Consider the following 13237-nt stretch of genomic DNA (forward strand, 5'->3'; position numbering starts at 1 on the left):
GCTGTGTGTCACCCAGGGGGGAGATGTACTTCAGTGGTGGAGGGAAAGGGTCCCATCGTATATGTACAGTACTTTGGGATCCTATGGAATGAAAGGTGAAAAATCAATTATTAATTATAATTATTGTACTATTAATTTATTTGGGCTTGAAGGTTTAAGAATTAAGTCTAATGTCCTGTCATTCACTTATTTTAATTTGTATAAAGGCACCGTTTGAGACTTTGTGAGAAAATAGAGTAGTCTGGATCCTGATTTCTGAATTTCAAGATTACACTTTTCATGACCTCTCTCTCTTTTTTTGCGCCTGCTAGAAAAAAAAAAACTCCCAAACGACAGAATCCGATCCAGGTCCTGAGAGCTGTGAGGCAGCGGAGCTACAGTAGCCGTCACGCTACCGTGCCACCCTTGAGACATGCAGCGTTGCACGATTTGAAAAGGACAGGACCGTGCCCGTCCCAATTCCCTTTAGAAACATTGGATTGTTTGTCCATGGCTGAGCCGCCATACCGCACGTGCCCTTTTTCTGCGAGGTGTGCAAGAGATGTGCACAGCATTTGCCAACCATTATGAAAGATCCAAGCACAAGAAAAGACAATTAAAAATGTTTTCTTTTTAAATTCTTCCATTCAATACTAGAGGGGTTTCTTATAATAGGATGCAGACATTAAAGTATGTTTTCAGCATTTTGGTCTTCGGTAAGTTAATTATCTGGAATAAAAGACAATGCTTTCTCTTGATAATTAGCTGTTCATGGCAGGAAGCAGGGGGTAAATGATGACAAGTCTTGTTTTTGTGATTGCTTCATTCCGTTTGCTCAGACAGCAAAAAGTAGCATGTGAACTACGAACGGGAAAATCAAAAAGTAAATTAAGCGCCCAAACAGGAACCGCTGTACTCAATAAGGTCATTTATGTTTTATATTCTGCCTTTTGTGTGTTTTTAGGAATTACACATAATCACCACATACTGCAAGGCAAAGTGTGCTGTCGAAAGAAAACAACATCAGTGGTTTGATTCGTTCTATTTGAAGACCCTGGGATACCATCTCATAGAGAGAGGAGGCTTGGCACACTCTCATCGTTCAGGTGAGCACCTGAACATAAATCTGAATATGTTTTTTTGTAAATACATTTGGATACAGGCTGTTGTTGAATATGAAAATAGCTTCTCTGTACATGCACTTCCATTGTCAGCTGTGGTAATTTAGGTTTAGGATATTATCACACTGAAATATCAGGCAGGAGCAATCTGTTGCTTTTTAGACTTTGTTTTTAATAATACCAAATAGTGAAAAGTGTACTTCAGAAAATTAAAAAATGCTGCAGAGTAGCTCTAGGGAGCTTATTTTACAAACTTTTAGAAGATAAATGTATGCACTGCATCCACTGAATATAATATCTTTATTATTATACAAGATTAATACAGTTTGTAATTCCAAACCTTTTATTCCCATCTGAAATGATTTGCTTAAATTTAGCTAAAGTAATTCTCTCAAGCTGAACTAGATAGGAAGCTAAATACTTGAAAATAATACAAATAGTGATGTCCTTTATCTTTGGTTAGAAGGAAAATTTTCAAGCAAAACAAAAAGGCTTCTATTTTATTTTTCATTTTTGTAACAATTGAAATCTTGTTACATTTTAGCACTGACAGATTCAGTATTAGGAAGTCCGGAAGGCATCTGTTTGTGTGTAATGAGCGAGATGTTTAGGTTCCCACAAGTGCCTTATTCGCTCAGAATAAAACAGCCTCTTGCGAAAGTGAGAATTCACTGGACTCGCGTGATACACGATAATCTGTAAGGCAATGCCAGTTAAATTGTGTCTCCTGTAATATCAAATTCCGTTGCTCACTATTTGTAAACATTTATTTATGCCTTCATTAATGCTGAACCTCACCACTGGGACATGAGGCACAGAAATCTGAAGAGACGGATGTAATCAAAACAGTCAAAGCAGAAGCTCACAATCCTAGTATTCGAAATTCAAAGGCGTAACATCCTTGAGATATTAAAATGCAGTACAGCATTCAAGCTTTGTTCACAATAGGCTGAAGAAAAGTCAAATAAAAGTTTCTGAACTTTGAATAACACTTGGGGGCTCACAACAAAACTGTTCCACTTTCCCACTTTGAAAATATTACCCCTTCAGGTAGTTTCCATGTTAGAAGCATAGAAGCCCATGCTATGCCAAAGTAGGACAAGAACATAGAGTAGCTATAGAATGTCTTGTTTTGACATTTTTCTAGTGAACGTGTTTTCATTGTAATTTCACTATGACCATTTCACTTTCTGGATATTGCAGTAACAATTTAAATTCTTGTTTTAGCAGCACAGTTAGTAGACAGTGGTGAAACCGCTACTGTGCTCTTTGGCTTTTGTTTCTTTTAAAATCTCTTTAATCCTTTGTTTTTGTCATTAATCACAGGGGTTTTCCAGCAATTGTTTTTTTTTTCAAAAGCTTTGATCAGGAGAGAAAAAATTTTAATAGTCCTCACCCCTGGATCTTTTCTTTACAAAATCTTACGTATGCAGTCAGAGTTGGAGTTTCTTAGCCAAAGAGGAGCTGAATTACATTTCTCTCCGTGCCCTTGAATGAATGGCATAGTTTGGGAGAAATTATTGGGCAATTGCATGCCTTTTATGCAGATAATACTATTTGATGAAAGCAATGTTTTGATCTGCTGAGGATAATACAGATCCAGAGCTGGATTCATTGGTGAGAGTAAAGCTGTCTTCTGTGATAACTTCATCTCAGCATGAGGTCAGATGCAGGGGGAAAATCAGGAGGGGGATTAAAAAAATGACACAGTCAGAGCAGCGCTCAGTCTCCTGCTGTGCTCTGGGCTGCAGACTATAGCTTATGTTTCTGATCTGCTATGGTATTGTCTGACTTTCTCTCTCCCAGTGCAAGAAAAAGGAGTTGCTTCTAACTCCTTTTTCTAGTGGGATTAGTTCTCCATCTCTTTTGTAATTAATGAAAGATGTGCTTTTCTATCCAGTCTAATAAAAGATGGCATTTAAAGACCATCAACTGTTCTTCCATTTTTTGTAACCTTACTACAATAGGTTTGAGTTCCTCTTAAACATTCGGTGTGTAAGGAGACTCCAGAGGCAAAAATAAAGGAAGAATGTTGTCTCAAAGATAGGCATTATCTTTAAAGTCAAGAAACATGAAAAAAATTCAAGTTATTCAACATTTTCTTTTAAATGCTAACGATAGAGTGTTAATCAAAAGGATTAGAGATGGTCAGCACTTTATTCTCCAATGTGTGCTTGGAGATCTGTGAAGTATGGTTTTAGCTGATAGTTTCCTCCAGAAGCCAACTTCTCAGTGCAATGTATCATGTAGGATGACCACCATGTAATTAAAACTGTAAGTAAGCAGAAAGTTCAACTTGTGGTAGCTGTCTTCAATGACAAATCATTTTCAAGATGACCTAGTCCTGTACTTTTATATGACTAAGGTTTTTTTTTTCCAACCCCTTGCAGTACTATTCTACCTAACGAGAGTTTTTAAGCCTGACTTGATAAGAACTGCAATTTAATAAAAGAAACATGCTAAATTTTTTACAACTCTATTATATATACTGTAGCCTGATCTTGTCAGATCTGAGATGCTAAGCAGGGTTGGGCCTGGTCAGCACTGAGATGAGAGACTTCTGATACCACACTGGTACTGGTGGGACAGTAGGTTGCGCTCTTCCCTTCTGGACCCCCCAGAATTCCCACAAAACCAGTGGCCCAGTTTGGGAACTTGGGACACTTGGCTGCAGAAGGTGTTATCCTCCAGATGAGGTGTTAAACTAAAGTCTTGACTAATTTGTCATAAAAAAAATTCTACTTTTCAAAAGAGTAGAGGTCCTAACCCTTGTTTATCCAATTTGGCTTCCCTAAACTGTCCCATTAACTCCACTGGTGAAGCAATGTCTCACTACCCTGCCTGATTGGGCATGTTCTGTGGCACAGAATGGCTGCTGCATGCCAGCACACTTGAGTGGTGGTTCTGAAAAATATCTGAATAGTCATAACATTAAAACAGCAGCTACAAGAAGTACAGTAAGTGCAGTGGTAGTAGGTGGGATTATAGAGAAAGAAAACAAATGAGGCAGATTTATACAGGCATGTGTTACGTTTTCTTTATTTTTGTAATTGTTGATAAAAAAAAGGCAATAAAGGTACATATCCTTGTACAAATTGTACAATTTGTAGTTTACAAATTGTAATTTAAGGAAGGTTAAGAATGCACTCAGTTTCTGTGGCCCCTATTATTCCGTCTCAACTAATATAGCCTGTATGTCATATCACTAGGCTTTGTTCTGTTTTAACTTCCTGTATACAGTATGTGTTAGAATTGTTTCTTGAAATGTTTCTGTTGTTGATTCCTGCATTGTTGAGGCTGTTTCTTCATCGGGGTTTTACTACATCGGAGTTTTATTACTGTGCTCTGAAAAAAAAAATGGAAAAACTTTTGTGAAAAAAATATTGCCGTAAACATTAGCATATTATCGTGAATTCTTTGAATAGGATTTTAATGTTCTTTGAAAACTCTATGACACACTACTCAAATACCACGGTATAGGATCCTGCGTGTACCAGGAAAACATGGAGAGTAATGATGAAGAACCCAGGTTTCTTACATTTGTCACCCTTTTTAAATGGGTTCTTTAGCCTTCCATTCTTACGGCACATTTCATATGGCTTGATTTAAGCTGGATCCTGTCTGTGTCAGCCAAGAAGAGGGATAGTGGGCATTGACTTCGCATTCATGCAAAGCAGTGGAGGTTATTCCAGGAAAAAGCTCTGTATGTCCAATTACATGACCACATCATTTTTAAATTTAGACAGATGTCCCATAATATGCTCCAAATCAGATTACCAAAACATTGTTCTCGAAATAATTCATTTAAATCACTTCCCTCCCCCCCAAAAAAAAAAAAAAACTTTATCAGATAGATATTTAGGGAGCAATGAGAAAGGATATGATTACTTTCAAAGTTACTGTTGTTGTTATTGTTTGTGGTGGTGGGGTTTTGTTTTATATGCAAACATTTCTGAATAAAAAGTAAGACGGGAGCACTGCCATTATTAGCTGTAAGTTACTGGGAAAAATAAGAAATAAGAACAAAATGTTAGGTGGAAGAGATCACATTTAAATATCAAGAAAAAACACTGACTACTATGAGGTCAAAGATATAAAAAATGTCATGTCAAAGGTCTTTTAGCAAGGACCACATTTTTATTTTTATGCTCTTATCTGCATACCGTTTTTTAGATTATTTTATCTTGACAGCTGCAAAAATCAACGGGCGTTTTTTTTTTTTTTTTTTTTAGGCTTGGGTTGTAGGTGTTCTCAAAATAGAATTTCTGATTCCCAGTCTGTCCACTGGCTGAAGCAAAGCAGTGTAACATGAAGCCCAACAGCGAAGAGGAAATGTCTGGGGCAGTTGTGCTTCCTTGCATTAAATGACAAAAATAAGAGGAAGCAGTGAGCAGAATACAGTCTGTTTAAATTGATTTTCTCTTCAACGTATTATTTAAGGACTCATTTCAAGGCAATTATTGAATGGTACTTGGATGTCTGTGGAGGTGAGCCAGCACCACCTGCTAGAGATGGAATTTAACAGAAACCTTTAAAAAAAAACAGGTGAATGCCATAATGCAATTCTTATAAATCCTGATTGCAGTGACTGTTAATACTGTTTTCCTAATTACCTGAATATAATCCGACATATTCAAAAGTCTTCACACACTGGCATGCCACACTTTGCTCTTCATGTTCTATTTATTTAGTAAGAGATTCATTTCTCTCTACCTCAGAGCAGATACTGTTTATTTAGTGGTTGAAGTGGGAAGCTAACGTCTGAAGAAGGCTCAACAGATGAAACATTAAAATACATGCCTGTATAAACAAGAGTGAACAACTAAGCGTTTTCAAATTAAAAATCAGGTAATGTACTGTATATTAAAATATATTTTTTTGTTTTTAGAATATACTTTTTTATATAACCATCTACTATCCAGTTTGACATGGCATTATTATTTTTCATTTTTCTATTTTGTTGTATCATTACTGGAAATCTTATGTAATCTTATGTACTGTAATTATCCTTAGTACACCACAAGTGTAGTTGCACAAGTATGGATTACATACTTAATGCATAATTGATAAAAGCATCATCTGAGAAATTAATGATAATAGTTCATCAATAGATAAAGTGAATGCTACCTAGTAAAAAAGTTTTTAAATTGAACACAGCATAGAAAACTGTCATCTTTAACTCTTACTTCAGTGAAACCTACAAGACTTCTGGCAAAACGATCTTTTGTATTTGTTTTCAAAACCTGAGTTTATTTCTCAACATTTACTTATATCCCCTTAAGTCCGTTTTGCCTTGACTCCTGAATGATTCCAATTAAGAAAATAATACATTTTATGTAGATTAATTTTTGCAGATGTTACTTATTAGACTAAGCAATACGGCATTACTTGCAATGTTATTTTGATAAAAAGGATGTTTACATTGGAATGTGAAGTCAATTTAATTTGCTTAAATTAAATTGAACTAAAATAGGTTTTTAAATTTGATATGTTAGTATGTACAAACTTTCATGACAAAACATTTCTTCATTATAAATTGTGCTGTAGAAAATCCTATGCAGTGTATACAAAATAACTATAAGTTTTGTGGATGCTCTGCCAGAGAAGGAAAAGCAGCAGCAGAAGATTAGCAGATCTGATCTAATACATAACATTATCCAGAAAGTAACATAATGGGAGACCTTTGCTCCCCGTGATATCGTTTGACACTGTGAATTTTCATTATTCATATATTATATTGCAATAGATAATCAACTACGTTGCAGAAGAATGGGCGTAAAAAGCAGTAAATCACTGGATTCTTGGCTTGGGATAAACAGCTATAATGCAAGGTTTGGAATAACTTTCAATGAATTGCTTAGTAAGCAAGTTTAGTCACAAGCCAATCTACTTTCCTAAGGCCTTAAATGATGCAATGCTCTGCTCACCAACTGATATTGCATTTATTTAACTATTTCTTGACAAAGTATAATTTAAACCTGTGTAAATAGAGGACACCTACAGTAACAACTATCTGTACACTCTACAATGCACAGTGAAATGAAGTATCCGTATGCAACGCAAAAAGGTTGTGGTGTGGTACATAACCGCCACAAATTATTTTTAACTATATAAACTTTGTGTACAACAACAACAAAAAACTATTAAATTGGGATAACAAAAAAAACAAAAGATAGCTTTTCAGCTGGTTTGTTCGATAGGTCCATCCTTCTGCAATAGTGTGGCACTCCTCCTCCAGTGCAATTTTCATGGCATCAGAAGACACTGCCCTCTGTAGTTCCTCCCTCATTCACCATTCTTGCTCAGCTCAGGGATGTTCTGTGGGGGTTTGGCTTTATTTTCGCTTGTGTCGTGCTTCCCTCACTGCAGCATGGTGTAGTTTGGCATTGATAAATACCTGGTTCCTAACCACAGAATTTGATGTAGCTGGCACTGTACTGTTGTTCAAACTATCACAATATGTGCTGGTAATCATGATCATTTTCTTCATCACAACAAACAGCCTTGGCCTTAACCAGGAGAGGTGTGCTCACATAAAGCAGCCCCCTGTATGCTACATTTTGCAATGCACTGTGAATTGAAGCATTTAACATGTTGCAGTAACCTGCCGATGCCCCAGCTGGAAGTGAACAGCATGGAAGGCAACTCATCAGAAGGCTTCTGTGACACTTTCGATGGTCTCCGGATTACTGCAGCCTCCTTGTGCATTCACTTTTTGGCTTGTGGGCAGCTTGATGCCCTGCCTCGTGCGCTCCTGCCTTGATCTCCCTGGGCAATGGAGAATTTCTAAGTCAGGCATGGGGTGCATTTTTGTCACTTGCTTCACTGTTCGTCATCCGCAGTTTGTAATCATTTTTGGTTTGTCTACTCAGGCGTCCTCTCTGCCACCTCCCACATTCTTCCGCTTTCCTACGATGATCATCACAGTAGACTTCGCAGATCATCACAGAATCACACGAGCAATCATACAGTACGTCCGATCTGGCAACCAACTACCGTACCTTTCTTGCGCTTAAACCCCATCAGCTAGGATTCAGGGGCTGAAATACTTAAGGAGATATGAACCCAGGCTCAGAAGGGATGGAGTTAGATCATCTCTTTTTAGTGCAGCAGCAACACTATTTTAAAATTAGTAAAGAAATGTCTGACGTGGCTTGAAGGTACTAAACTTTGTGAAAAATATCATGGTATGCAATACAGGCATGAAAATTATGCTACACGCACTTTTTAACGCAGACCAAAGGGATTATCACATGTTTAATCTGTAAAGCAACAACCAAGGTGATACTATTCGGCTCATACTGTGTGAAATGATGGCTCACATGCACATTTGGGAACAAACCAAAAAACTTCTGATCTGTGGATATGGTTCATACGGAAGGACCAAAGCCAATGTCATTTGCAGGGGACAAAGATGGTGAAAGCATAAATGATTTCATTCTACCTTCAGTTGCTCTGGGAGCATGTACTGTACACACGTTGCTGCAACACCTGGGTGGGGCTGTTTTATTACAGGCGTACATCACAAAGTTCAATACTTGTTTTTTGGTTTTCATCATCATAAAAATAATTTAAATATTATTCACTGCTAACAACATGATACCCTACAAATCACTTCTGACATAGAATTTGAAAATGATCGATGAAGCAAATTATTAACCAAAAAACATAAAATTTATAACATCAGATTACTGTGACCATTTTGCTTTAACAATGTCACTTCCCAATAATGCCCTTTTTTTGCAATATATTTTTCAGCCACTGCAACAGAAATCTGAAATTTCACACAATGAAGAAGAATTTGTCTTTACCTGAGACACAGTAAAATACTCAATACAGTAGAAACTCACTCAGTGGCATTATTTTGTGCTTGTTGTTGCAGTTTTCAGAAAGTAGTTGTTTTTTTCCCCCATCTAGGGCTACTGTATGTAATAAATTATGGAGTGCCTCTAGTAATCCCACACACTGCTCCCAAAATTAGGGAGTTTCCAGGAAAGCATCATCTGCCAGTGAACACAAACATAATCCTCTGAGTTCTATCCCACTTCCGCAGGTTGGTTTTTTTTTTTTGCTGTTGTTTGCAGGCTGATTTGTGCTTGCAGTTTTTTTTAACAATGAGCATTTTAGTTCTCAGTCACACTTAGAATTAATCAGCAGAAACCGGAGTTCCACTTATAAATTCTCACTGCCTGAAACCCACCATAGTAAATACAGATACCAAAAGACACATTTTAGAAGGAAAAACAGTTCATTCTTTTTGCTCCTGTTGCTAAATCCTGACTTTTTACATTAGAAATGCAATTTCTTGAGAAAACTGGAGCAGAAGTTACTACCATGAACATTGTTTTACAGTTTGTACCGCATATTTTATTTCTGCTTATTTTATTTAAGTGATGAGATTTTGGAATGGCAAAAGATTAATTAAATAGATGTTTTGTACTTGATTGAATCCTGTGAACCTTTTCTTTTGTTTCCATAAATCCTTATTGCAACACAGCGTGCATATTTTTCATCAAAGTATTTTTTCTCTTGCCTCCTTTCACTTAAAAACAGCTTCAAATATTTTCAGACATTGTGTTTCAATTATAATACATGCCAAGGTGTTTACTTCTAAGTCGTTGAGTGTCACAGTCTTTGTGGCACAGTGAAACTCGGCCTATTAGTGCATGGAAATGTAGCTACAGAAGGTCAAGAGCAGCTTTGCCAAGCATTTCTGAGCAAATATGGGAAACATTGAAACATAGTGATATGAAATGCCCTTACGGTAAAGGTCAAACAAATTTAGTGATCTGGTGCAAGACTTTTTGTTTGTTTCTTTGTTGTTGCTTTCAAACTAATGAAAACTAATGCACCTGGAGCAAAAACACCTACTGCCTACATTGGAAATGGCCTTGTAAGTGTGTTGTTTCGTTCTAGCTTCATGAATTACTCTTGGGCTATGACATCAAGGAAACACCTGTATTGAATTATAAAGGCCTGTAATATTCTCTCTGCCAGCTATTATTTCAATTAAAATAAATAGTAACCTATGGCTTCCTACTTTAACGACTTTTTATAGAAATCTATGCCAATGTGTTTTTTAATGGAAGGCTGTTTTATTACGTGAATAACTTGTATTCGTTGCAAAATTTAGTTCTCTAGAAACAAAGTTCTGTTCAGTGTCACATTAAGAGGGTGTTCTGCCTTTGAACACACTACTGAAGCATTACAATACCTAGATAGTACAAAATGAGACAATATGTATGCCATTCTTTAGAATACATCCCAGTAAAAAACATTGGGGTTTCAGAAGACATGGCATAATGCAATTCTTTCTAAAATCCTTACATTTTCACTCCTGTGAGGAAATTAAGCCCCTAATCACCCCAATACCTAATACCTCGACTGCTGAATAGTTAGAAAAATGCATTACTCTGTAGTGCATATAGATTTAAGCTTTCATCCCATCTCGGATCTCTAATTAGTTCATTTAAACAAAATTTAAACAAAAAAAGTCAAAGCACAGGGCTTCTCGTTTTGCTCAGCCAGTCAAGGTGCTTGCCCGAGCGCAGGCTGAGCTCAAGGGCCAAGATTTCACACCTGCATCAGACCCCTGACTGTGACCAGGGTCTCGCAAGAGGCGAGTAGAGCCGGTTGAACACCACTGAGGGGGGTTTGAGATTAGCTGGCCACGGCTCTCCTGAATCTCGGGGATTGGGAGTTTGCAGGCATGCCATGCTGTCAGTAAGGGAGGCACTTCACCTACGATCAGGTCTGCAGCTCCTGTGTGGGACCGTGTTGCCTGTGACTTGTTAAAATATAAATGATTTGAATGTGGGCGAGTTGATGGCATCTGTCCACGTTTCTCAGCTCTCACCACCCTGTGTGGTGATGTGGTTCACTGCTACAAGCTGACATGTGTAGACCACACTGGCTCTTCCAAATCAGTTGGGTATAACAAAAATAATTGGCACTGTCAAAATCACAAATCACAGACAAATCACTTTTTTTTCACGTTTTCCTATTAATCAGTTGCTTATTGAAAGATATTCATTAAACATTCATGAATCTGTCCATCACGGAGCCAATCTGTACATCAATGTCAGTTTATAATAATACAGTAAGTTTCATGTTTCATTTTTTAAAATATTATTTCAATTTAGCAGTGGCACATTAATTTAGACCTTAGCTTTTGGGGGTCTGGAATCCAGATTCGTTCTGGAAGAATGAGTACTCATCTCACTGAGTATTCATCTCAACCTCGCCCCCAGTGGACACACCATTAAATTACCTCAAACTGTGACACAATAGGATCCCTGCGAGGAATGACGATCTTCAGAAGAGAAGCCAAGTGCTCACAGGCACTGAGGTTGAACTATTTTACTCCTTAAAAGGCTGGTGGTTCCAGATCAGGACTAAAACACAGGGTGTGCCATGATGTGAACGTCCATACCCTAGGTCTTCTGTGCATAGTCGGGAGGCTTCAGCATTATGCCTCACCCATTAGAAATATTACGGCCGCCTAATGATAGAAAATGAACTTGCATTCAATATTAAGTACTACTTGCATGTCATATTTTTCTCTGAACTCACGCAACTTATATAAAATGTTGCATTCTGGAACACAGATTTAAAAGATAAATATCCAAATGTCTTGGCAGCTACATTTTAAGTAGTGTCATTACTGAGAGAGAGAAGCCTGGCTCCGGGTGTTTTCTAAACATCGCTATTGTTCAGGCACTTACAGAAGTATAATGCCAGCTGTGGGGAAGAACAACAAGGGCACAGATATTTGGAAGAGTGATATTTAGAGTGCTAAAAAGACGTTGAATGTGTTGCACTGTTTTTCTGCTTTAAAACCATAAACATAGCTGTCCTTCTCCAAAACATCCTGAAATATATTACATTGTCTGAGCCATCATATTTGCATACAATTCTCAGTTCTTGTGTGTTTTACTAAATTTGGAAGCTGTGGTTTGGGTAACATAATGAGTAGACATGCATCCTCTTTTCAGCATGACTGTTGTAGCTCTATTTGTATTTTGTCACTGACCCTGATCCTTGATCTATGGCTCTAGAAAAATGATTAGTTGCCCATATGGAGTTATTTGGTAAACTGGCAATAATGCAACAACAGCATTTTTCTCCCCCTAAGACAGCATTACTCACGGTGCAGTAAATATTGCGTTCTGTGTACAATAATTCAAGAATGCATTTACTGTACAAATTATATATTTTTCTCAAAAGTAAATAGCACGACCATAGATGAAGTAAAATTAAGAAGTACAAGAAAAATGGCATTGGGATCCTCGTTTGGCATTGGGATCGTTTGTTGAGAGGCTCACCTCACCTGGTCGCCCCACGTCTCTACCGGAGGGCTAATGTCTCGTTCCCGACTCTGCCCGATAGCTTGAGCCCAGACCGAACCCTCTCGTCTGCTCCGTTTCTACCGCTACGCATAGGGTCCTCCTGTCTCTCCATGCTGACACCATGCTGAAAAGAGAAGAAAGAAAACCACAACGTTTCAGCCGTGGAGCCTTCTTCAGGTGTGCCAGGAACATTGAAACATTATGTTACATGCTGAAAGTTATAATGAGACACCCGTGTTTCTACAATTCCTTCAAAAATAAGATAGTGTTTTTCCTTGAAGCTAAGTAATTTGTGTGACATTTTGTCAGTGATTTTTGTTATATACCTGACCAAATGAGAACTGTGATGTTCAGTGGTGTGCTTTTAAGCCGGCTGTAACCATGCACGGATGAGGAATAGTAAACAGGTTCCCTTGACCGGCCCACCTTTGCACCATTCATCTTTCAACATATCAAAGGCTACACAACCCCATACAGGAGGTTCGCCATCCATTGAAAGAGACACAGATCCCATGACAACAACATCACATGCCCGCGGACCTGGAAAAGTTGCAGGGCTCTCTGTGTCTCAGGGAGCCTGGAGAGCCCTGCCCACTAATCCCAGCCCACCCTTGGTTGCTCTCTCACAGACTGAGCCCAACTGCATGGGGGTATCCCAGTCAAGATCAAACACATGACTCCTGGATCATAGAACCTTGTGTATGATTGCATAGATGGTGATTAATAAAAACATGACTAATATTATATGTGTAAATACACACACAGATTCTCAGTGGGGTTACCAAAAGC

General features: G+C 37.9%; 1 protein-coding gene across 1 annotated transcript in view; it reads left to right on the forward strand.

The window, feature by feature from the left end:
* Window positions 1–981: 981 nt before the first annotated feature.
* Window positions 982–13237, forward strand: part of LOC102698543 (teneurin-3) — a 285608-nt gene continuing 273352 nt past the window's right edge. Inside the window, exon 1 of the mRNA XM_069192922.1 lies at window positions 982–1085. The gene's annotated coding sequence lies outside the window, so the exon portion shown is untranslated. The remainder of the gene's footprint in view (window positions 1086–13237) is intronic.

This window comes from Lepisosteus oculatus, chromosome 1 (genome assembly GCF_040954835.1).
Source record: "Lepisosteus oculatus isolate fLepOcu1 chromosome 1, fLepOcu1.hap2, whole genome shotgun sequence".
Taxonomy (NCBI): domain Eukaryota; kingdom Metazoa; phylum Chordata; class Actinopteri; order Semionotiformes; family Lepisosteidae; genus Lepisosteus; species Lepisosteus oculatus.